We start from the raw sequence: 21,975 nt of genomic DNA on the forward strand, positions 1-21,975 counted from the left end.
CCTTGCAGGTGCACTGTGGGAGTGGACGTCATGCTCACTCATATAGACTTCATTGCACCAAAGCAAATAAGTACAGTGGTTTGTACACTGAAAGTCCCTGATTTGTGTCACTGGAGCCAACAGGTGACCCTGTTTATGGATCAGTGTCTCCTGCCAGGTGTACCCCTTTTTTTGTCACAGTGGAGGGAAGGTGACAGAGTAATTGGGGGCAGAGGGCTAAGATGAATAACCCTTTATTGGATGATGAACATAGTAACTGATGCACAAAAAGCAACACTTTTGCACATAAAAGTATTATAGAGCAGAGGCTGGGAGGAGCTGAATACTGACATAAAGTGAAGGTAGCGCTGCTGTTTCAGAGGAAATGTGAGACACAAGCGGCCTATGGCTTTTTCTGTTCTCCAAAGCAACAAGGGACATAATTATAACTTGCTGAGCTCTAAACTGCTTAATAGGGAACCTCTACTGCTGGCTTTCTGTCCTGCCCGCATTATGTGATCCTGGGAAAATCCCTTTACCTCCTCGTACTACCATGGCCTGCTGTGCCAACACTGGGAGTGATGGTCTGCATGGTGTCTGCAAATATCAATCACTACAGAACTTGCATTTACAAGTCTTTGAAAACGGGATTTTGGCACAGACAGGGCAGAGGTCAAAACAATATTAAACTGACCACCTAGCCTGGAATGCCGTGTTGCTTATTCCTTAGAAGATTTCTAAGCAAGCTGGTCCCTCTGATAGGCTGTAAGATTTGGTGCAGAGTCAGTCGAATGACAGGCTCTGCCGGAGGGTTCAAAGTTCATTTCTCCTCCACTCGTGGATATTCTGGTAATAGACAGCTCAATTGAGGTGTTACTGTCACTTTGAATCCATCTGCTAAACTAAAGTTCTCATCTTCAACAACTTGAAATGTAGTGGTCTTGGTAACATCAGTTGAATCTAACCTTCCACAGTTTTTATTCACTTCCTGTGGGCCCTTATCCTTTCTATTATGTGTTTCCTTCCACTTCCCTAGTTTTCTTTCCCTTTCCCATAGTGTTCTTTCCTTATCATGGGTTCTTTCCTTGCCCCTAGTTTTTTAGGTTGAGCCTAGAGTCAGCAGCAAGCGATGACTCTGAGGAAGATCTGTGGAAGTTCACTACGTGAGGGAAGCCCCACCCACTGCCCGCCCACACTTTTTTATTGTCTTTTCTCTTTGTCCTTCATAAATGCTGCCTTCAGATTCATTATGAGGCTTGTTAGTTCCTCCTTATTATGGCCATGCCGTCTTTTGTACCCCCCCATGGCTACTGGCCCCTTTACTTCGAGTGTAATACGGTACGTGTTATTTATACTGTGAGCACTTTTTTTCTGTGCCTTCTAACCCCGGTTGCACTCCCGTTGTTCATGCCTTCTCCACCCCCTCCCACCCGCACTCCTGTTGTCCCTGCTTCCCCCCTCCTGTTCTCTGGGATGCAATGCAATAGGTCTTGCGTAATTGTGAGTCCTATTGCATTGCAAATGCTTGTTTCTACAGTAGAGGGCAATGATTTCTATGGGAGGCACCACTTTTTTGACCTTCTCTTAATTGCCTTACCTCCTGTACCTACCATGCCCTGACCACCTTTGACAGACATGCTTGAAGGTTTTTGTTTCTTTTAGTTTTGTTCAAATTTCTCTATCAATACCAAAGTTACTAGCAAGACATAAAACAACAATTGACAAAGCCAACAGTTCTTGCTTTTGGGACCTATCATGGTCTATGTTGCAGCATGTCTTGTTATCTTGTGAGCGCGCACATCAAGCATGCGGTTGCCTACAAAATGATGAAAGTGTTGGGATTTGTTTTGTTTACCAATCCGACATGGACCAATACAACGCATAAAAGTAGTACAAATGAATGGGGGAAGCAACATGGAGGGTAGGCAAAATCATGGAGAACGGAAGCAACACGGGGCATGTAGATGGGGAAAGTAACACTGAGGGTGGGGGAATGGAAGAAAAGGGAGAGAGAGAGGAACTTGGAGCAGGCAAAAGCAAACGGAGGATAGAGAGTGCAAAACAGAGTTAGGGGAGAACCACATGAGGGCAAACGCAGCACGGAGCGGGGTGGGTAGAAGCACAAGGACAGGGAAAGACCAACACAAGCACGGCTAACGGGAAAAGTACATGAGCGAGACAACTGTAACACATGTGCATTTTCATTTTGTGCTTAAATAAAAAGAACAAAGTAGCACCTGAAAAGTGAGCAGTGGAAGGACACAACTAAAGCGTCGGTGCTCCAGAGGAGCTACAAATGTACGAAGAAGTAAAGCCCACAAAAGTTAATGAATAAGAGGCAAGCAAATAAAGAGTGATAATGATGCCAACCAATGGTAAGCAATGGGCGGGCTCTAAACCCACTGTAAGCTGACAATACTTTTCACAATCAGCGCATGCACTGTCTAGGTCAATAGAGAAGATCTTACACGTTACCCATTATGTATTTTTTATAACACATGTTTAATTTGTGCTAGTAAGCTTGAAAAGGGTGTCTTTTAAATCTGGTAAATGTTTATTGAAACAGAGTGAAACTCTGAGCTATGATGTTTGTATGTCTACAGAAAAAAGAAGAGAACAGTACTTAATGATATAGTTAAGAATTCTGTGAGGAAAATGGAAAGATGATGCAGAGGTGAGCTTGGCTTCACCCACAATGCCTGTTAACTCAGACACGCCTGCCACCCTGTGGGAAAATCGTTTGGCTAACTGTCGAGCTGCCACTTCCCAGAAAGGGCCTAGCTGCAGAGCCGAGGGGAGCCCTGTCATCTACTCACCCTGGCTGTCTGCTAGTTCGCTCTGCCGCTATGCCACATCCTAGATGGGTGATGTGTGCAGAGGATCCCAGGAACCAGATAGGTTGACAAAGTAAGCCCAGCAGGCATGAGCTGACCAGACCTTTGTAATGAGAGGTCAGACCCGAGTGAATGAACGCCGCTGCAAGGCTTTGAACTGAGAGGAACCCTTTGACATGTTCATCCCGCTTCTGGATCTGTCCCTCTGCACAGAGCCGGCGCTAGGCATGGGCAGTGTGTGCAGCTGCCCAGGGCCTCGCACTCAGCTTAAAAACAGGGGGCCCCTGCTTCACTGTGAAAGGCCATGCTTTCACAGTTAGTCCACCTGCTCCTCCAGGGTCCCCTCCCCACACAATACACATCAGAGATGTCTCAACCTTGCTGGTCCGGGCGTTGTGAGATTCCTGGGGGTGCATGGGTAGGGGGAAGGACAAACAGAGTGGGGACTGCAATTATGTTGGCTCAGTGTCAGGAGCGGGGCAGCACCTCTGTTAAGTACTGGCCATTCCCTTTCTGCATTATGTTCTTAGGCGACAGAATGCCCCTTTGTGTCCAGGAACAGCCGGACATAGGGAAGGAGAGGTGGGTGAGGGCAGGAGGGAGCAGCCAGATCACTGGCCTTTTTAAACTTTTGCATCACCCATTTTTTTGATGAGAATATCAATTTAAAATGCATGTACGACTGCCGTGGTAGAGCAGTGTTTTGTGAAATGCCTTGTTACTGCTTCAAAGGGGCAGAGGAGGGGTCCCCTATCCCTGGGCCTCTAAGCAGTAGAGCAAGCTGCAAGGTCCAGATGTGGGGGACCCCCTTCCCTGGGCTTTGTAGCCTTTACTCCCTCTTTCCGTTATTTGTACCCCTGTGAAATGTATCCAAAAAAGAAACACTTTCTGGAAAGGTAATCTCTTTCTAAGATTTTTCACTTCCAAAGTGCAGCCTCGGGATGAAGAGAAATAAAAAGTTAAAAATGTGAAAGGTAACTAAAGCAAGACAGAGTGGGTCGAAAAGGGGTCTCAACACGGGCCAACCTGGGAGGCAAGGCCTAGGGGAATCCCTTGAGGAACAGAAAACAGATCGGCGGCCATAGTGGGAGGGGCCGAGAGCTACCAGGCACCCAGCACAAGGCGGCCATCTTGGGTGAGTGCGAGCAAAAGCGGACAACGCTCCCGCCAGCGAGTACACGGCTAAGAGATACTAAATGCACAGCGTAACCCCTGGGGCAAGCTTCCCTCGGGACACACAGCACCACACCCAGGCGTGTACAGAGAAGCACGCGGCACGAAGCAAAATCAACAAGTATAAGAGCGCAGAAGAGCAAAACCAGGCACCAAGCACGGCGCAACACAAGTAGCGTGACCGGACCCCTGCAGCTAATTTAAAGAAGCATGCAGCTCAAGGCAAGCAGCCATAATAAAGGAATACCAACAAGCCACTAAGCCAAGGGGAGACACTCCAAGGAACTGGCGGAGATAAAGACCAGAACCAGAACAGTCAGGGGGCCAAGTCGATTTCGAGAGGGGGTTCCACTGGCACAGAACAGCACAACCACAAAGGCGGCCAGAATCCCAAAGGGGAACCCCAAAAGACAGCAAAAAGCAAGCAGGCACCCAACGCTCCAGATCAGAAGAGGTTTTGAAATAATGGTGGGCAAGGACGATAAAAAGATCGCCAACGATCCGAAATAGAGCAGGAACGAATCCCCAGGCAAGCTCAAGAACGGCTCAAGCAGTGAGGCAATTACGCTGGACACACTCCTAAAGAAAATTACAGAGGGTAATGACCTGGGAAAAGCTACGAAAAAGACAGTCGACAACATCCAGATGGAACTAATAGCCATAAGAGCAGCGCAAAGCAGGGCGGACGGCAGAATAGATGCGGCAGAGAAAAGAGTTGGTGACCTTGAAGACCTCTCAAGAGTGACTCACAAGGACCCTGGAGAGAATCCAGGCAGAGCACGACGATAAGAGCAGAAAAGGAAACATAAGACTACTGGGAGTGCCAGAAGGAGAAGAAGATGCCCCAGGATCATGTGCAGCCATGCTGGAAAACCTGCTGCCTAAACTCACGGGTCTGAAATTTGACAGGCCCTTCGAAATAGAGAAAACGTACAGAATCCCAGCAGCAATCTTTGCAATCGCCAGAAAGGGCCAACCACTGACCATAAACGGCCAAAAGATAACAATCACGCAAGATTACTCTAAACTCACAGTAGAAACCAGGAAAGGGTTCCTAGCCCTACGGGACAAAATGCGAAGAGACAATATCGCCTTCCGCTTCGCCGGGCCGTCCAGACTGAGAATAACTGACAGGAACTGCACCCTCTTTATCAACGATCCCAACAAACTAAAGAGATACCTAAGAGGACCGGAACCAGAGAACATGGAGGCACAGAGCCCAGGAGCAAAGAGAAGAGCCTCGTCAGATGCTGCAGAAGGCGGAGAGGAGTAAAGCCTACCTAAACCGTCACTGGAACATTTCTACCCAAGGCCGGCGAGCACGGGTTCTTTTTATATTTTCTTTTTAGCATTGATGACACACCTACCTCAACCCGGAAGAGTGAAGATAAAGAACACTTAGTACAAACGCAGAACAGCGCTAGCACAACTGCAGCACGCAACCTCTGCCTACCTCAGTCTTTTCCAGCCAGACAAACACAAGCGTGATGCCCCTACCAGACCCACCCCGAGCGAGTGGAGGAGAGAAAGAAGGCACAACAAGCTACCTCACAAACAGACGCAGTAGCACGGAAGGCGCAGCAGTGCAACCATATCCTTTTTTCAAGACACTATCGAGCTAAGCCGGGTAACTCTATGCAAAGACATAGTGGGACAAGGGCTTTCTTTCTCCTTCCAGCATAGATACGGGCTTGGGGGGAGGGAGAGAGGAAGGACTCTTGCTGTCACACGCTCACAATTCGAAAAGCGGCGGGAGGGGGGAGGGCGGAAGGGAGGGGGGAAGAATGGGAAATCGCGAGCAAACACCACAGTAGAGAAGCATGCAATACTTTTTCTTTATGTCTTTACTATCTTTAAATCCCTACGCTTACTAAGCTACAGCCCAGGGGGGGCATCTCCGAGCGAGAAGCGCAAAGCAATGGCGCCCACAGCAAGTAACATGGAAGACCCACAGACAGGCGGCGACACCAAGAAACCACCATGAGCACATCAACACAAGCAGCCAAGCCAGCTACAAACCTCAAGGTAGTGTCCCTAAATGTCAAGGGCCTAAACCACCCAGTCAAGCGCAGGAAGACGCTCGATTATCTGTCAAAACTGAAAGGAGACGTCTATGTATTACAAGAAACCAAGCTCTCACAAGAAGAAGCCACACACCTGAAAGCGAGGTGGATAGGGGGAGTATTCTGCTCACCAGCAAAGAACAAGAAGCGTGGAGTAGTCACAATAGTAAGCAGGAAGGCCAACATGACCCTGGAAAAAACACACACAGATGAAGAAGGCAGACTACTACTTACGAGTCTGAAAAGGGGAGACGAAACAATACACCTAGCCAACATATACGGACCAAATTCGGATGACAAAGAATTTTGGGAAGAAGTTACCACAAGACTATCAGGCATCCCCCAAGAAGACCTTCTCCTCGTGGCAGGGGACATGAATCAAGTCTTAGACCAAGCAACAGACAGACACCCGCACAGAGCAAGCCATGACACCCACAATCCCAACATCCTGAAAGACGTTTGCACCAAGTTCCAGCTCATAGACCCATGGAGGCTGCAACACCCTGATGCACGCGAATACACTTTCTACTCACACCCACACAACTCCTACAGCAGGATAGACTACATCCTAATGTCCAACACGCACTCACACCTGATCGACCACACAAAAATAGCGCCGATAACCATCTCGGACCACGCGCACATCACACTCAATGAGCGGGAAACACAACGACAAACCAACTAGCAGATGGAGACTGAACAGCGATATCCTACAAAGCCCAAGCAACATAAAAGAAATCGAAGAGGCCATAAAAGACTATTTGGATCTCAATGACAACGACGAGGTGGAGAAAAGCACCATCTGGGATGCCCTAAAGGCAACAATCAGGGGGAAGCTGATAAACATCAAGGCCAAAATGAACAGAGGCAGGAACAAGAAGATAAAGGAACTAGAAGAACAAATAGGCCTCTTGGAGAAAGGCCATTGTGCAAACATCACAGACAAAAACACAATAACACATCGCCGACTTCGTCAGCCCGCATGCCCTCCCCTCCGCCGACTACATCCTCCTGGGAGACCTCAACTTCCATCTGGAGAACAACAACGACCGCAACACCATCACCCTGCTCGACAACCTCGCCAACCTGGGACTCAAGCAACTGGTGTCCACCCCCACCCACCTCGCCGGACACACACTCGACGCAGTCTTCTCTTCCAGCACAGACATCAACTTCAGCCACGCCACAGAGCTTCAATGGACGGACCACAGCTGCGTCCACTTCACCTTCAAGAGAACGACGTCCCACCACCACCAGAAACAGGCCGCCCGCAGATGCTGGAACAAGATCACAGCAGACCAGCTCACCACCTCCCTGAGCCAGCACCCTCCTGCCAGCTCAGCGAACCCCAGCCAGGCCGCAGACAACCTCACGAAGTGGATCAACAACTGCGCGGATGAACTCGCCCCACTGAGGACCCCGCCCAGCAGACCCGGCAGCAAGAAGGCCCCATGGTTCACCAACGAACTCAAGAGCTCCAAGAAGAACTGCCGAGCCCTCGAGAAAGTCTGGAGAAGGGAACCGACACCGGACAACAGGACCTCCTTCAAACTTGCCACCCGGAAACACCACCAGCTGATCCGCGCCGCCAAGAAAACAGCTTTCAAGGACCGGTTGGACAACAACGCACACAACTGCAAGGAACTCTTCAACATCGTGAAAGAGCTTTCCAACCCCAGCGCAGGAAACAACGACATCACCCCATCGCAAGACCTCTGCAACTCCCTCGCTTCATACTTCCACAACAAGATCGCCGACATACACAACAGCTTCAACAACCAACCAACGCACACTATGACCGAACAACCACCCCCCACCACCACCCTCCACGCCTGGACCCCGATCAGCACCGAAGACACCATCCGCACGATGAACTCCATCCACTCCGGATCACCGACCGACCCCTGCCCTCACCACGTCTTCAACAAGGCTGACGCTGTCATCGCACCCCACCTGCGAGACATCATCAACACATCCTTCGACACCGCCACCTTCCCCGAGAGCTGGAAGCACGCCGAACTCAGCGCTCTTCTCAAGAAACCCACAGCGGACCCCACCGAACTCAAGAATTACCGCCCCATCTCGCTCCTCCCGTTTCCAGCCAAAGTCATCGAGAAGACCGTCAACAAGCAGATGGCCGCCTTCCTCGAGACGAACGGATCCCTCGACCCCTCACAGTCCGGCTTCAGAGCCAACCACAGCACCGAGACCGCCCTCATCGCCGCCACCGATGACATCCGAGCCCTGATGGACAATGGAGAAACAGCGGCCCTCATCCTCCTAGACCTATCCGCGGCATTCGACACGGTCTGCCACCGCACCCTAGTACGGCGCCTCAGCAACATCGGCATCCAGGACAAGGCGCTGGAATGGATCATCTCCTTCCTCGACGGAAGAACACAGAGAGTCCGCCTACCACCGTACAAGTCAGAGGCCTCCGAAGTCATCTGCGGCGTCCCCCAAGGATCATCTCTGAGCCCCACCCTCTTCAACGTCTACATGAGCCCCCTTGCGGCCATCGTACGCAAACACAACCTCAGCATAATCTCCTACGCCGACGACACCCAGCTGATCCTCTCCCTGACCAACGACCCCGCCGCCGCCAGAGCCAACCTGCACGAAGGGATGAAAGAGGTAGCCGAGTGGATGACGACCAGCCGCCTGAAACTGAACTCGGACAAGACAGAGGTCCTCATCCTGGGCTCCTCACCCTCCGCCTGGGACGACTCCTGGTGGCCCCCCGCCCTGGGCACCGCACCCAAACCGACTGACCATGCACGAAACCTGGGCGTCATCCTGGACTCCTCCCTCTCCATGACCAGGCAAGTCAACAACGTCTCCTCGGCGTGCTTCAACACCCTACGCATGCTACGGAAGATCTTCTGGTGGATCCCCACCGAGACCAGGAAGACCGTCACCCAGGCCCTCGTCACCAGCCGACTGGACTACGGCAACGCCCTCTACGCCGGTACCACCGCCAAGCTCCAGAAGAGACTCCAGCGGATCCAGAACGCCTCAGCCAGATTCATCCTCGACATCCCACGAACCAGTCACATCTCCGGACATCTGAAAGACCTTCACTGGCTCCCCGTCAACAAAAGAATCACCTTCCGCCTCCTCACCCACGCACACAAAGCCCTACACGACCAAGGCCCGAGCTACCTCAACAGCCGAGTCAACTTCTACGCTCCCAAACGCCACCTCCGATCAGCCAACCACGCCCTCGCCGCCGTCCCCCGCATCCGAAGAGCGACTACAGGAGGAAGGTCCTTCTCCTGGCCGCCAAGACCTGGAACTCCCTCCCGACCGACCTGCGCCTGACCCAAGACCACCTCTCCTTCAGGAAGAAGCTGAAGACCTGGCTGTTCGAGCAGTAGCGGCACCCCCCCCCCCCCCCCCGCCCAGCGCCTTGAGACCCTACGGGTATGTAGCGCGCTTTATAAGTGTCAATGATTGATTGATTGATTGACTTTAACAAAGAAAAAATACGAGCTTAACAAGATTCTGAGTGAAAGAGAGGGCACATGGATAAATAAATTCAAAGCCATAAATCTATGCTCAGCAAACAAGGCAGGGAAACAACTGGCATCGTACCTGAAAGCAAAGCAGAGGCAGCACTCAATCGCAGCTATAACGGACAAAACAAACAAATCACAAACGACGAAGAAAGGGGTCCTAGAAGTCTTCAGAATTTTCTACCAGACACAGACCTGGACGCCAACGGAGGAAAGAACCTGCTCAGTAGAGTCAATCTGCCAGCACTGACAACTGAACAAAGTGAAGTACTCGAGGAGGACATAACAGATGCGGAAATCGAGGCAGCAGTCAACAAACTTAAACCGAACAAGGCACCGGGGCCAAATGGGTACACCGCAACCTTCTACAAAAAATTCCTCGGACAACTGGTTTCAACCATGGCAGAGACATTCACGCATTGTATCCGCAGAGGTAGAATGACGGACTCAATGGCAGAAGCCAACATCATCGTGATCCCCAAAGAAGGGAAAGACCCGCAATTCCCACAAAACTACAGACCCATATCACTCATCAATGTGGACTGCAAAATCTACGCAAAAATACTGGCGAACAGACTAAACAGAGTCCTGCCACTACTCATCCACAACTCGCAAGTAGGCTACATTAAGAACAGACTATCCCAAGACAACACGCGACTGCTCTGTCACCTCATCAATCAAACAACACACAGTGAAGAACAGGCCGTGATGATAGCGCTGGACGCCGAGAAAGCTTTTGACAGAGTTTCCTGGCCCTTCCTAGACTCGTGTATGGGGAAATTCGGTCTGGGGACTAAATACAGATCAATGGTAATGGCCCTGTACAACAAATCAAGGGCCAGAGTGGTGGTGAATGGATGCACATCAGAACCCCTAATGCTAGAAAGGGGCACAAGGCAAGGCTGCCCCCTATAACCGGGACTATTCCTGCTAGCACTCGAACCTTTACTAGCCATGATAAGAGACAACAACGAAATAACCGGCGCAAAAATCAAAAACAAAACGGTGAAACAGGCAGCATACACAGATGACGTTCTCATTACAACCACAACACCGACCACAACAATCACAGCCCTAATGGAGACCATAGAAGAATATGCAGCTGCCTCAGGGTACAAACTCAACAAGGACAAATCTGAGTGCAAGCCAATGAACATACACACCACAAGAGCAGTACTGGGACAATCAGGCCTTGCCTGGCAAACAAAACCCCTCAAATACCTAAGCCTACTGTTCGGAAGAGACCTAAAAACAACCCTAGAACACAATGAAAAAGCCACCCTGAAAAAGATAAAGGAGAGACTAGACCTCTGGTCGCCCAAATATATCAACTGGTGGGGAAGGGTGGAAACAATTAAAATGATGGTGACACCAGCCGTCAACTATATACTCAGCATGCTGCCCCTAGCAATGACAGAGAACTTTCACAAGAAGCTTGACAAACTAATAAACAGATTTCTATGGAGAGACAAGAGACCAAGAATCAGTCTGCAGAAGCTGAGACTAACGAAAAACCTGGGCGGGCTAAACATAATGAACTTCAAACACTTCCAAACAGCCTGCCTAGCAAAGCAGGGAATATTCTGGGTCACAAACACACAAGACTACGAACCGTAGTGGCTGGAAGTGGAAAGGAACATCCTGGGAGGACTAAACCCAATAGCATTGCTCACAGCGAACAAACACCCCCACAGGCTAAACCCCATCATCAAACACACCAAAGAAGCCCTACTGAAGGTGGACAAACTAATGGAACAGAGGATCGGGGGAACCAACTGGGAATCAATCTGGTATAACTCAAGGATTCGATACCAGGGCAAGACATTAAACAACGAAACATGGATGAAAAGAGGAGTCACCACCCCAAATCAACTGGAAACGAAAAACTTCCCTATCACCTACCAGAATCTGAAACAAATCCACGACCTCCCAGACATAGAACTGTACACATTCCTAAAAATAAAAACAGCCACAACGAAGGCGAACCTAAGCAAAACACCACCAACAATCATCAAATACATGGACAACCTCAACGCCACAGGCCACCACACAGCAAAAATCTACAGACTACTGTGCCCCCAAACATCCATGCTGAACAAGAAAGTGATGAGCACATGGGAAGCACTGACAACAAGACAACTTAGCGACGAGGAAAAAAGCAAGTTGTGGAAGTCAGCCACAACTAACAAGGTCACGCTGCAACTGGCGCAAACGAAATTCTGGCTCCTTCATAGAGCCTACTGGACACCGACGAGACTACACAAAGCAGGCATAAAGGACACTGGAACATGTTGGAACTGCGACAAAGAGAATGGAAGCCTGGAACACCTCATTTTCGAGTGTCACAAAGTCAGGAACTTCTGGAAGAATGTGAACAATTTCATCAACGCCGTCACAGGCAAAGACATACCAATCAGTTTCGTCGGTCTCGCCAAAGGGTTCATGATGTACTGCCTAGAAAACAAGGAGGAAAGAGACCTAGTGGACATCCTTCTGACAGCGGCAGTGAAAATCATACTAACAAACTGGAAGAACACGGCCAAAGCCACTTTAAAAAATTGGATAAACTGGGTCACCTTCCTCAGAGGCGCAGATAACATCACAGGCAAATTCTCGAAGGAGCACAACGCCAAAAACGACATGTGGGAAGCCCACGACGCACACTAGGTAACACGCCGGACCTAAAACACACAACCCCCCCCCCCCTATCTCCCTATCAGCTTTCTTTCTCTCTCCAGGGGGGGTTATAATGCATACTAAAGGTCGAGCCAAGCCTGTACCCTAACTATGTATACAGCGTACACCCAACCAACCCCCGAATTTATACCCCCCCCCTGTATTGCTCTGTACTGTTTGTATCTTCTGATATGCAATTTTATGTTTTAATAAAAAAAATTGAAATTAAAAAAAAAAAGAAAAGGGCCCAGATTTATTTTATTCACATCCAAAACATGTTAGTGCCACTTTACAGAGTTTGTCAGTGAAGCACTACTTTTGTTTTCTTGTATTTCTCTGAACAGCATTTTTTTTTTCAAGTGGGAAAGCACACCATTCCTGGAGGTACTGTGCAATACCCGCTTGATGGGCGGTTAGCAAAACAAAATGCATACCACTGCTCTGTATTCACGAATGTGGTATTTTTAAACCATACTGCTTACATTTTGTAAGGATTTAAGCAATGGACATTGAAAAGGGTCCCTTCTGGTCCTGTAGTCATGTCCTTACCTTTTCATGCAAAAGCACTCACTGATTCTGAACAGTGAGTGTAAAAGCGTTGAGGTTAGCATGTTGTTCATACTTACATTTCAAATGCTTTATTTAATCTTGCATTCCCTATGTGTGTTTGCGTTCTCCGGTATGTTACTTTTTTTTAGGCAGCGTATTGCTCTTGTCTAGTGCGTAATATGAATTGTGTCGCATCGAGGTGTTTATAGCGGGGCGTAATTGGGTTGTAGGTGAAGGCAGTGCGAGTTTCTCTCTGTGGGGCAGTATGGTGGTCAGTGGGGGAGAGGATGTGGCACTATGGTCAGAGCTGCCAAATTTGGAACTTTGGAAACAGGTTCAGCCTTCATGACCATACCACCAGATCACTCTCCTGAGAGAGCACATTTCCATGCTAGACCTTAGAAGGCCCCGAAAGACCCTAGAAGAATGGTGAGTACCAGCAGGTGGACCATAGCGGTGGCAAGTGTGGGTTAACCTTGAAGGCCTGTCCAATACAACCCCTATTGAAGCTCACCTCCAGCCTTGTGGGCAGGCCTACGAAGCAGCACACCCTAGAGCAACAGTGACTCTGTCACTGAGGTCACAGGACCCTTGAGCAGGGAAGCTCTAGGGCGGTGCGACCAGTGAGATCGCACTGAGCGCTGACTGCGGGTGGGGGCGTCATGTTTTTGAGTACATTTTGTTTTTAAAAGCACTTGCTGCCTCCTTTCTGGTCTCCAGCAATTATCAGCAACAATAAAAATGTCATGATATCTCCGGTGATTAATGTTTCTTCCTAGAGAGAGATAGAGTTTTGTCAGGTGGAAGTTTTGACTTGTGAAAAAGTAGAGCAGAGGGTTAATGTACCTGCTGCAAAGAACATGTACCATGCAGATCACTAAGTCAACATGATGTAAATAGGCCAGTGGGTTACTGATTTTGTCAGAGATCCTTTTGTTACTTGCAGTTTATAAGTCAAAATCCTAACACAGAACAATGAGCTATTAACTGTCATCTAAGAGCTGCATGCAAACACACAAGGTATAAATTAGAGCGCTATGTTTTTTCCCCAGTCTTTGATTATCCTAATGATGCAAAAAGGGTTTATTTCGAAATAAATCAATTCTAGTTATTAAAGAGAATCCCCAACCATGGTATTGCATTCTAAATTCAGAGTTTGTGTTTCTCCAGATAAATCGCTATTAAACTATACTGCCTACTAGTAGGATTGTCATGTGACTTCTGCACCTTGTAGTCCTTTGTCTTATGTATCATTAACTTTTGTGATTTACACACATATGATTGATTGTCTCTTTGTAATGTGTGTGATATATAGTTCTCTGACACCCTACACTGATGTCAGTGGCGCTGTAAATCAAATTGAATGCATCTGAGCAAGAATGTGGTTATGGAGATTTGAGGGACACTGTTAAAGGGTGGTAGTGAGGGAATCCATGGCAGAGCAAGTCATTGTGGTGGGCCAACAAACATTGTCGCACAGGGCTCCACCTGCGCTAAAGCCAACCACTTCTACTTCCTACAGTTCTAACACCAAATCATGATTTGAAAACCCCTTCAATCTGAAGCATACCTTCAAGTCAATGTATGTATGATTCATGTCATGTACTGACCATGTCAGTGGTCTTGGTTGTTTTAAGTCTTTTTTTATTTATGTACAATATTTATTTGTTTGCAATGATGTCTTGTAATTTTGTATTATATGTGTTGTGTTTTTGCACTTAACATATTTCTGCCGAGTAAAGAGCCCACACACAAAAAAGATTGTCTTATGACTCTGTGATACTGGTGAGAGGATTTACGTTAAAATAAATGACTAAGTATTAATGCCATCCTAAGGTAGCACAATAATGGCACAGAAAGACAAGGGAGCCTTTTGAAATTTACGATTATATCCGTGAAGTGAGGGGTTTTCTCTTGTGTAATTTTATATTTTGAATTATCCCACCCCTCATTACCTCAACAGAATCTCCCCCCTTTATGAAACAGAACTGGAATGTTTATCATGCATTCATCTGGAAACAATCAGTTAACATGAGTAAAAAATATCCATCTTTGTGAGACCTCCACCTAGCTTTTCCATCCAATGCGACAAATGTAATCCATTTAATACAATTTTAAAATATATGGACTTATTTATTTGGTATATTTATCTTTTTGTCCATGTTACTGCTAGCCACATTAGGTCTCTTCAGTGATGCCAAATAAGATCAATAGTCCTGCGATGTCACTTTCTGTGATGTCACTTCTTGTGATGTTACCAAGGATGGCTCTGGGTCATTGTCATTTAACCATATTGTGTTATAGCACAACAACAAACAGACTTCTGTGATAGAAAATGCATACGTGCCAACATTTTAAAACAGGAAAGTTGGAGATTTTTTTAAAAAAGAATCGGGGGTATGTATTTTCCCCACTGATTTAATTGAAGCAGTTTGAGATAGGAGAAAGCAGAACTATAGCTATTTTAGGCTTTAAAAAAATCAGAAAATCAGGAGTCTGCTGTCTGAATCCGGTCTATTGGTGGGTATGAAGTTGCATGCGCGACAATTCCTTGTGACATATGTGCCTCGTTGAGAGGTCCTGGCTGCCTTTGGTGACTTACGTCTTTTAATATGGTCATTGGAATTTAAGTCACAGTATTACACAGTGAGGGGGCACGTATTCTGTGGCCCTAACTTTATCGTCATTACATTTTGCCAGGGCACTGCTTTATTAAAGCAATGTGTTTACATATGTCGCAATGTAAGTCGCATAGACAGTAGCATGTTTGTATAAGCTTCTCCGCAACTGCAGAAGTGAAGAGCCAGGAGCTAAAATCATCTACTGACATGGCAAAAGTCACGTTAGATTCTGCAAGAACTTGCATCGAGAAAAAAGCCATTGGCTCAGTGAAAGACATTGCTTTAGAGACAATAGGGGCAGATATAATATCATCCCAGTCGAGAGTAGGCACTTCAGAGAGGAGGGTCGATATTGGGGAACAACACCTGGAACTTATGAGCCTAGGCCTTGACTGAGAGCAAGAGTTGTGAAATGTTCTAAGAAATCTGGTGGAGTCGAAGGACAGAAGTTCACAAGATAATGCATGCCTTATGAAAGTGCCAGAAGGGCCGGAGCAATCCAATATGTTGAAATTCCTGGTAACTTTCCTCCTGAAACTACTACAGTTCAAATTCTCCTCTCCTTTGGAATTCCAGAGGGCTCACAAGATACAATCTCCATGTTCCCACAAAAATGGATATCTCAAGACCCATTGAAGCCTGTTTCCTCAGGCATCAACAGACAAGACAAGTCATTACTGACGAAGATACTCTATGGGCATTCACATTCCAGAGCAACAAGATCTTTGTCTTGAGAGATTTTCTGCAAGAAAGCAATTGAAACATAGAAAATGTATGGCACTCTGCCGACAGCTCAGGAAATGGGACATCATGCACAGACTGCTGGAACCTGCCACGTCAATTAAGATTGAGAGCCGCAGCAAGAAATAGAGTGATCCTTACGACCTGGAGACCTTTCTTGTATCCTTGGAGTACTCTGCAATGGACACATCTTGCCTTAGAGACTGAATCGGATAATACACATTGCGTGGACCAGGGTCTCACTCCATTGAGTGATGAGACAGCCCAGCTTGAGTCAAAACACTGGGCAAACACAGAGAGACAATCAATCAATCAATCAATCAAGATATTTGTAGAGCGCGCTACCTACCTGTGAGGGTCTCAAGGCGCTGAGAGGGGGAGGGGGCGGTAGTGCTACTTCTCAAAGAGCCAGGTCTTGAGGAGTATTCTTAAGGCGAGTAAGTCTTCGGTCTGCCGTAGCTGGGTAGGTAGGGTGTTCCAGGTCTTGGCGGCAAGGTAGGAGAAGGATCTGCTGCCGGAGGTTGTTCGTTGGATGCGGGGGACGGTGGCGAGTTCGAGGCTGGCGGAGCGGAGCTGGCGGGTGGGGGTGTGGAAGCTGAGTCTGCTGTTCAGGTAGGCGGCTCCGGTGTTGTGGAGTGCTTTGTGTGCGTGGGTGAGGAGTTTGAAGGTGATCCTCTTGTCGACGGGGAGCCAGTGTAGGTTTGTCAGGTGGGGGTGATGTGGCTGCGGCGGGGGATGTTGACGATCAGTCGGGCGGAGGGATTTTGGATGCGCGGTAGTCGTCGTAGGTGTTTGGCTGGGATTCCGGCCTAGAGTGCGTTGCCGTAGTCCAGCCTGCTGCTGACGAGGGCCTGTGTCACCGTTCTTCTTGTTTCGGTCGGGATCCACTTGTAGATCCTGCGAAGCGTGCGGAGGGTGTTGAAGCAGGAGGAGGAGACGGCGTTGACCTGTTTGGACATGGAGAGGGAGGAGTCGAGGATGAATCCTAGATTGCGTGCGTGGTCGGTGGGTGTCGGTGCTGTCCAGAGAGTGGTCGGCCACCAGGAGTCGTCCCAGGCCGAGGGGTTGGGTCCGAGGATGAGGACCTCTGTCTTGTCCGAATCCAGTTTCAGCCGGCTGCTCCTCATCCAGTCGGCGATGGCCTTCATTCCATCGTGGATGTTGGTTTTGGCGGTGCGCGGGTCTTTGGTGAGGGAGAGGATGAGCTGAGTGTCGTCGGCGTAGGAGATGATGTTGAGGTTGTGGTGGCGGGCCACTTGTGCGAGGGGGGCCATGTAGATGTTGAACAACGTAGGGCTGAGGGAGGAGCCCTGGGGGACACCGCAGATGATGTCGGTGGCTTTGGATCTGAAGTGTGGGGCGCGGACGCTCTGGGATCTGCCGGAGAGGAAGGATGAGGTCCAGTCGAGGGCCTTCTCTTGGATACCGGCGTCTTGGAGATGTGTTTTTAGAGTGCGATGGCAGATGTGTCGAAGGCGGCCGAGAGGTCTAGGAGGATGAGGGCTGATGTTTCGCCCTTGTCTAATTGGCGCCTGATGTCGTCAGACAGAATTGTACGTACAGGGAGGAACAAGTTGAGAGTTGAGAACTCCATTGATGTCATAGCATTTGGGCTAAACTGGCATGGATTGATGGATAAACCTGAATCTTTACGGCATCTGACTCTGAGCCTATTTACAGGTTTGCCTCTATTTGTTATCAGTTTTGCATGTTGTCTAGTTATCCATCTCTTCATGAGAGGGTCAGGGCTAAGCACCTTATTGGCATCTCTCTATTTAGATCGGTTAGTGAGAATGGAGAAATTCTTGGTGGGAAACAGCTTGTGTTAATTGACTATGAGTGGCTGTTGTGGCTTCACATCCTATTGCATAGAGTCAGACCTGTGCACACCATTCCCAAGCCTTATTTCTGTTCAAAATATTTTATTAGAGTTTTTGATAATAAAAGACATACACAAAAGAGCACCGGAAAAGTACTGCCAATACTTCAAAAATACAATATTAAAAAACAGACAACCATTCATATTTATAAATAAGAGAAACAAGAATATAATATGAAGTACCTAAAAATCATATATCATCATATTAAGACATTAAAAAGGACCATAGCATAAACTTATAATAAATAGATTACAGTGCTACTAAGCTAAAGGTAGAAAAGTAATTAGATATAACTAAATTGGTACATACTAGGGATTCAACATTAAATACTCATCAATTGGTTTTCAAAAATTGAAATATTTCCAATCATTATAACTAATACCAGATAAAGTCAAATTAGCAACCTTTCTTGTGAAAATAATCCAAGCCCACCAAGCATGAACAGATAAAGAAGATGAATCTTTCCAGTTAGCAGTAATTGTCTTTACAGAAGCTGACATTAAAAAGTCAAAAAGCTTGTTGTGCACCAGGGGTAATTTAGTAGTGAGAGACGAAGCTTTGCAAATAACTAATTTATATGATAATGTATCTAATATATTCAATATACTAGTAAATCTATGCAAAACCTCATCCCAAAATGTCTTAACAAAATGACAATCAAATAACATATGTCTTAGTGAACCTTCGTTTAAAGAACAATTTCAACAATTGGAAGACGTTGAAAGTTGGACATATATAACTTTAAAGGAGTCCAAAAACAATAAAAAAGCATATAGCCATTAGTTTGATACAATGTAACAGTTAATCAGCCCGAAATAGAATTCAACCAAATCATCTTCCATATGTTCAAGGATAACGACAACTCTAATTCTGCATTCCAAAAGGTGGAAAGAAGATTGATATTATCAACAGCAGAAATATTATTTTTTTTATATAGTAATGACACGGTATGGGAGGAAGACGCAATTGTTTGAAGGTACATTTCTAAATCAGAAGTAACAATGGAAGAAAAGCCATTTGGGAAGGAATCAGGAATAGAATTACAGAGCAATTCATATTTTACAATATCAGATGATTGTAAATCAAATCTTTGTTTTAAGTCATCAAAAGCAACAAAGATATTATTATAATACATATTTTTAAAATATAAAATGCCCGCTCTTATCCATGAGTTCCAAAAATTTGTTTGGCAAACTAATTTTACTGATGGGTTATACCAAAGCGATAGGCTCAATGTATTAGAAATAGGACATTGGAAAACAGAATCCAAATTGTGTAAAATTAATCTAGTAGATTCCAACAATATTGATTTCTCTAAAAACATAGAAGAGTTTGACATTGTAATTAAAGCAACTAAAGCAACTAAAGGAAAGGGTGATACTAAGGGGCTCATTAAGTTGGCAGAGAGACTGTCACTACTGGGCCGGCGGGGGCGGTCCCTCTGCCATCTGGCTCCCATTTCCCCAACCACATTAGGAAGGCGGGGAGAATCGTGCCATAAGCAAAGAGCGGAGGCTGGCTACCTCTGGGGAGGGGCAGTTGTACATTGGGGGCATACTCATGGTACCCCCCTACATTTCCATGCACAAGATGCAGGCAACACGCGTTGCCTGCCACCTTTGTGCAGGGAAATGCACAACATGGCCATTTGACATTGCGGCGGGTGCTGCAGCCAGCAGCACCCGCCGCAATGTTAAATTGCCAGATGCGACTGCCGCGGTGGCGGTTTCATCATCATTAGGGGTAAGGGACCGCCGCATGACAGGCGAGCGGTCCCGATCCCGCTACGATGGTGGGCGGACTCAAGTCCGCCCAGCATCGTGATCAGTCCCTATGTTCTGTTCAATGCGAAGCCATGCAGGTGAATTATTATTATCTGAATATTGAAACCATACAATACTTTGTTTTAAAATAAAGGCTTTGTGATATTTTAGAAAATCTGGTAAACCAAACCCTCCATTGATTTTAGCCAATTACAGCTCATTGTAAGTTAACCAAGGCGATTTATTAATCCAAGTAAATCTCTATAAAATGTATCTATAGTCTTATAACATTTAAGAGGGAATTGAACAGGTAACATTGACAAAATATAAAACAGTTTAGGAGCCAAGATAATTTTAACTGCATCCATTCTTCCCCACCAAGATAAACATAAGGAGGACCACTTTTGAATTTCAATCTTAATATACGCCAAAGTAGATTCAAAGTTTAGGGTCAAAGTTTGTTTTACATTGTTGGCAAATAATATGCCCAAATATTTAAGTTTATCTTTTTGCCAAACAATTTCCTTATTCGAAACCATATCAGGTGTAGAGTGAATATTTAACGGAAAAATATCTATTTTATTAGTGTTAAGTTTATAACCTGAAATTTTAGAGAAGACTACAATTAAATTCAACAATGATAGAGTGGAAGATTCAGGAATAGCAATATATAACAGAATATCATCAGCATAAGCTGACGTTTTAATAGGGGTATTGGAAAGTTGAAGGCCTTCAATATCAGTACAATTCCTAATAGCAGATAATAGGGGTTCAATAGCAATAAGAAAAAGTAATGGGGATCAAGGACAACCTTGCCTAGTCCCTCTAAAAAGGTAAAACTTTTGGGAGAGTGTATTATTAATAAAAAGTTTGACAGAAGGACTAGAGTACAGTGCTGAAATCGTATAGATAAACTAGGGTCCAAAATTAAAAGCAGACAGTGTGCGAAAAAGGTATTGCCAATTAATTTTATCAAAAGCCTTTTCTGCAACTAGAGCTAGAAGACCAGCAGGAAAAGGTAATAGTGCTCCAGCATCAATAGCATGAAATGATAACCTAATATTATTTGACAAATGTCTCTTTTTCAATAATCCGGAATGATCCACATGGCTAATAGAAGAAAGTATATCAGCTAACCTAGTCGCAATAATTTTAGCATACAGTTTACAGTCTTGATTTTTTTAAAGATATTGGACGGTAATTGGTAACCAGTGAAGGGACCTTATCTGGTTTCTGGAGGACAATAAACAAAGCTTCAGTAAATGAGCCTAAAATCAACCCTGGAATACTAAAGTGAGTAAATAAGAAAAGCAGGTAAGGTGAGAGGTGAGTTGGAAATTCTTTATAAAATGCTGCAGGAATGCCATCCGGACCAGGAGATTTCTTTAATTTCAGTGATTTAATAGCTGAAAGAAATTCCTCAACCGTAATAGGAAGTTCCAATTTAACTCTATTGGATTGTGATATTTTAGGTAACCCACAGCCTTCCCCAAAAACTTTCAATAAGAGCTGTATCCAAAGAAGGTGGTTTATTATATAATTCCGAATAGTATGTCATGAACTCCTTAATTATATCCTCATGGGATAACGCTATAGAGCCATTTGGAGAATGAATAGCATTAATTTGAGTTTTATCATTTTTTATACAGAGATAGTTAGCTAAGAACCTACCAGACCTATTAGCACTAAAACAACATTTAGCTTATTATTAGAAATTTGTACTCCAACTCTATTGCTGAAAATAGAATTCAGTTCATAACGTAATTTCTGTAATTTAAGCTTATATTGGAGGTTGTTAGAGGTAATATATAAATGCTCAAATTTAGCTATCTGCTTTCCCAATTCTTCAATTCTAGAGTTAAAATATTTATTTTCATGTGCCATAATAGAAATAGTCTCACCTCTAATAAACGCGTTAAAAGCATCCATCGGTTAGTAATAGATGTGAATTCTTCAGTGTTGAATAAAAAATATTCTTGAATAGCTGATAAAATTCTATGTTTGTTATTATCATTAAGAACAATATTGGTATTCATACACCAGCGACTGACTATTTTGATTGCAATAACTAGATAAAATGCAGGAAATCAACACATGGTCAGAAATATCTATATTTTGAATGTCAGGGTTAGAAATTGAGGAAATTAGATTATGAGAAATCAAAAAATAATCCAACCTAGA

This window comes from Lissotriton vulgaris, chromosome 1_1, assembly GCF_964263255.1.
Source record: "Lissotriton vulgaris chromosome 1_1, aLisVul1.2, whole genome shotgun sequence".
NCBI classification, from domain to species: Eukaryota; Metazoa; Chordata; class Amphibia; order Caudata; family Salamandridae; genus Lissotriton; species Lissotriton vulgaris.